We start from the raw sequence: 5,632 nt of genomic DNA on the forward strand, positions 1-5,632 counted from the left end.
GAAAGAATACGTCACTATAGAAACATGGTTGCTCATACAACAGAGGAAACGCAGGTAATGGAGGAGGACGACTGGAAGGATTTGTCACAGGTGAAAGATTCAAAAATTAGAATATTGTTAGCGTGATGCAGTAGTACTGTGGAACGACTGCAGTCTCGGGGTAAAGAGTTAATCATTAATTAGTCCTTTGGATGAGGCTGTATAGACCGAGGTTTCGTGTCGCAGTATAGCCTGGCACATAAAGACATAGAGATCCTTTGCTGCTAAATAGCCCTTTGTGCCAAGCAAAGATCAAAATTTGCAGCTCTGCATCGGCAAGTTATTGTGCTACCATATGTGAAAAAAAATGTTCGAGAGGGTTTTTATTCACAAATAACCATAAAAATAAAATCCATAATAATATTACTTCTCCAATTCTTGATCCATTGAAATTATTTCTTTTTTTTTATTATACCCCCCGCTTGAAAGCGAGAGGGTATATAGTAATCGTTAATTCCGTCCGTCCGTCTGTCCGTCCGTCCGTCTGTTACGCTTTGGGGTACCCATCTCTTATCCGCAACTCCTCTCATACCATTGAATGAAATTTGATGAAACTTTCACAGAATCTTTATTACATATTGCCATTGTGCACCTCCTACTTTACTTTTTGATCCGACACATATTTTGGGTTTCCCGGCCACAGGAAAACATGGACTTTTTCACCAGTTATAACCATATGGGAGGCGGGGGGTATCATTTAGTGAGCTCATCGCTCACAGTACCTCTAGTTTTAAATTTGAATTCGTCATTGATATTCAACAGCACTTGGCACACTGTTTAGAGCGTATGCCATGAAGCTGCTAAGTAAAAATTGATCCTTACGTCGTGGGTTTTGAATACCACTGCAGGACGTGGTGACCGGTCCTTCGGATGAAACCGTATAGTCCGAGATTCTGTGTTATAGTAGGTTCAAGCTGGTAAGAAACTGATCCCTCCCTGCTCAATGGCCCTGATTGCCGAGTATAGGACAAGATTTAAAGGTCTCCATCGGCAAGTAATGACGGATCCATATGGGTAAAAAAAAATCTCAAGAGAGACGTTAAGCAATTTAGAATTTATCAACGATACTTGATGTTCCATTCAAACTCTCCCTGATAGAAGAAAATTTTGATTTTTTTTTATTTCTTAACCTTTATTTGGTCAATGATATATATAATATTATTTTTGTGTTATAATAACCGTGAGGTTTTTACTTCAGGCAATCAAACGACTAAAAGCGAAGATGAAAGTATTTTTTGTCTCATTTTTTGAAATATTTGGAGATTACGTATACGTGTAACCCATAACAGCTGTGTAGAATCACATTGTGTAATCATAAAATTTAAAAAAAAAATGTGATGAAAAATTGCTCCATACAATGCAGCATTCATCGCTCAAATCTGAAAATCGATTCAAAATGTATTAAAGCTCTCTAGTGTGTGTATGTGTGTGTCTATCTGATAAATTGCTGTTTTTTGCTATGTATATTCAACATGCTTATGTTCTTAGAGAAATAATCATAACAATGAAGAACATATGTTAATTGTGCTATGTTACAGATCTCTTTGAAACATGAAGTATGTTTATAACGCATGTAAAAATTTGTATGAATCTGTTCGGCATGACTTCCAAACCGGTGTGGATGTTGAAAACAATTGAATATATGGGTATTTCTATATCATATTTTGCAGTTTCTTTTCTTACAAAATGCTATACCTCGATCGACATGTCTATACATGTATCATTATACTTGTATGTATTCATTCTTTATATATAAATAGTGAATGTCCAATTTAAAAAATATATATATTAAGACAGATTAACAAAATACATGTTATGATATGAATTACCGGTAGTAGGTTTTCTGCTCAAAATAGGCAAAGGCATTTAATGGATCTATATTTGACATATTTTTTTTTTTACCTAGAATTAACAATTTCAAAGGAGATTCAGGTTAATTAAAATGGAATATTTCTATTTTCTTTATCGATTTATCTGTATTTGGTTTGATATGTGCTGAGATTCATTGGAATCACAACATATCTGCTTTTTAATCACAATTAACATTAAGTAGTTTTGACACACTCATATAAAGGATGTTAATAAATTGATAGCCAAACAAATTAAGATTATTTTTTACTTTTATCTCAAATTTTATGAAATAGGATATAAATACACTGTACCTATCAAAATGATAAGAGGAAATCAGTTCTCGAGCACAATTGAGTGGTACATGTAATACCAATATCCGTAGCACTTAAAGGAAAATTTTTTTTTAAAAGATATCTATCATAATAAACTTATTTCTTATTTGGGTAAATCGGTTATGAAACATTGAAAGATTAGGAACACTTGGACCAAAAATAAATATCAGAAATAAAAAATCAAATTAAGTGAAGCTAGTACATTCTCTACGTACGGATAATTAAAATGAACGTAATAAATACGTTCTGAAATCAAAATTCTGTCAAAATTCTAATATGTTACGAAGAAAGAAAAACAAAGGAAGATTTAAAATAATGTTTGTCGTTTTGTATGAAAAAAAATTTTAGTACGAGGGCTGTCAGTAAAGTTCGTAGACAACATTAATAATTAATGACAAACATTGCTAAAAATATATGAAACTATCATTTTCATTAAATTAATGATTTTTTTTATATATATGCAAATTTTAAACAAAATCAAAGCACAAATAGATATATTTTTAAGAGATACAAAAGAGACACATACTCATACCCTGAGCACTAAAACGAAAATACATGGCGTTACCCGACTTCAAAAACTTAAAACGTTATAACTTTTCTCAACACACTCACCGTGTAACTCAATACATTTCATATTTTACTCTCATCAGTCATCAAAAATGTGTACAAACTGTTCAGATTTCTTATGCAAAATTATATTTAGCACTTCTTTTCACAGATCCTGCCATCTTTGTCCGCCTAAAAGCGACTTTATCTAAGGAAATACGGCAAAGTCACGTTACGAAATCTATTTTCTTAGCATTGCAATCTCGGAATGATGGTCTTCCTTCACGCATGTCATCCTGTAATCTGTTCCTCCCGTTCGAAAATTTTATATTCCACTCAAATACTTAAGAATGGTTTCCTTAAGTATATTTTCCCGACTGTGTACTGAATTTATGAGTCTCTGTTGGTGTTTTTCCTATGTCTACACAGAGATTTATCACTACTCTCTGATCCACCTTTTCCAAAAACGTCCCTTTTTCGAACAATGCCGATCCTGTCTTTATAGATTCTAACCTCGATTATTCAGCCATTTCTAAACTCTTAACCTTCTAATTTTTCAGGTTTGAAGTTATAGCTTTTGTGAACCTCGTAATGTGAAAGCAATCTGAATAAACGCGGAATTTTACAAAATACAAATGAAATTTTTAAGTGATAAGTAACTTTTAAATTAAAATTTTGCAGTGCTCCCGGTTACCATCCTAAGTCTAATTATGAAGCCGTAACTGTAATTATATATTTTAAATTGAATATAATTTTACATTTTGTAATTCACATTTAGTTAAGATTTATAAATATGTTAATAATTCATGTCGATGACACTATTTTTATTTAAATTTTAGCTTGTCAACAAACTTTACTGACAACCCTCTCCTATTTTGAATGTGTGTGGCTTTGACGTGTCCAAATTCTATCAAAGGTTCGACCTGTCAAGATATGATTGTTAATTATAGTAGTGAAGTATATGTAACTGCAGTTACGATCTTTTATACATGTTCGAAAAAGCCATAAAAACGTATCTGCATTGCATTTGATCTGGAAGCAGGAGTAAGAAATTTGTTAACATACATCCTTATTGTATAACTGACTCAAAAACAGTGACAGTGAGGATTTAACAGGTCTTTCAAATGATATTGGCCGTCTTATAAAATCTGGAAAAGAACAGACACGCATTATCAAAGAACTTCAGGATACCACTGAAACACAATCATCCAGGATTAAGTGAAACTTCACAAAACCAGCAAAATATGATAAGAAAACACGGAAGTGAAATAGGAAAGTTACAAAGAGTAAATTCAGGTTTACTTGAGTTGCTTCTGAAAAAGACTAGCAATACTAAAGATGTTAGTCAAAAATATGCAAGGATAAAATTTGAACGAAATGGTGACCAGACCCGCGGAAAGCAGAAAGAAAATAGACATGAACTTCCAAGAGACTTTAGAAAATCAAATTGAAAATGTTGAAATTTTGAAGAATACAAAATGATTTGCATTGAAAATGATTGCAAAATTAATTAAAACAGACCTTTTTTCGGTTGTGTATCCTTTTATCCTACATGTAAATAAAAATAAACATGAAGACGAAAATTCAACTCAATCTTTCAATGCATTTTTCTCGCTTCATTTTTACTTACTATATATATATGTAGCCATTTGGAACTAAGCCTAACATGCACTGAGTTAGAGTTATCTTTCTCCTTTTTTTCTTTGCTTAAACATATAAACGCAGACAGACGGACAGATTCAGAAATCGACAGTCCCCTCCGGGTTTCACCGGTAAAGTAATAATAAGTTAAAGGTATTTGTTTTCAGAAGTCTTATTTTAAACCCACTTTTAACGATAATGACGCACCAAATTTTAGTGATTGTCTGCAGTTTTATATACGTTGAGGCACCACTAATAGATACGAGATATTACGGGTAATGTTTTTAATGAAGTATGTGGAGAAAGTGGGCGTAGGCAGCATTAGCAATTGTTATAGATGATAATGTTCTTAAATAACAATATACATCAAGATAACAATAGGAATATTATTTGTTTGTTCGGATATACATAATAAAGAGAACATGGAATGTTTAAGTTAGCACTCCAATATCAATGCTAATTAAATCTTTTTATTAAATGCAATAAAATATAGTAAAAAATATTCCATTTCGTCTACAGTGTAAATGAAATGCAAATTTGCTTAAGTACAATATTTTATACTTTTCTATCCATCATTGAAATAATCATTCTACACAGTATATCAAAAGATGACAGATGTACTTCTTATTTTGAAATCATTTTCAAACAAATAAAGTATTACCTCCTTAATATTTGACATTTAAAATATATTCACGACCTCATCACAAACTTCAGACGTTATGGTGAATAAGATATGCATTGCTTTGAAATATGCAAACATTTTCCTGGGTTGAAATATAAAAATATATCTTAAGCATAATTAACATTTCAGAAAGATATAGGACGACTGTTAGTCCATTAGCTTTTATTTTTCTAAAAAAATTTCAATAATTAGTTCAAGGTAAACACAGTTGAGTTACTTTAGAAAAAGAAATTATACTTATGATAAAGAGTATACCTTATTGGAAATGTACAAGCATTCAACATGTTCAGTTGTTACATGTAGTTTTGATAATACAATGGCTTTTACATAATTTGCTCCAGTTCTTCTTCACATTCTTCAACTCTTTTCAGAGCCCGGTGATCAACATCTTTCAGTATTCCTTTCAAAGTACTATAGTTATTCACTGACAATTTTCCATCCGAAGCCAGTTTATTGAAATCGTAACGTACAGAGGTAGACTGGTACCTAGGTGCTTTATATATCATCTTCAAAAATTGTTTCCATCTTGTGTAAGGCTTAC

The sequence above is a fragment of the Saccostrea cucullata genome, unplaced genomic scaffold (genome assembly GCF_032062105.1).
Source record: "Saccostrea cucullata isolate Sc308-1 unplaced genomic scaffold, CSIRO_AGI_Scuc_v1 ctg2753, whole genome shotgun sequence".
NCBI lineage: Eukaryota > Metazoa > Mollusca > Bivalvia > Ostreida > Ostreidae > Saccostrea > Saccostrea cuccullata.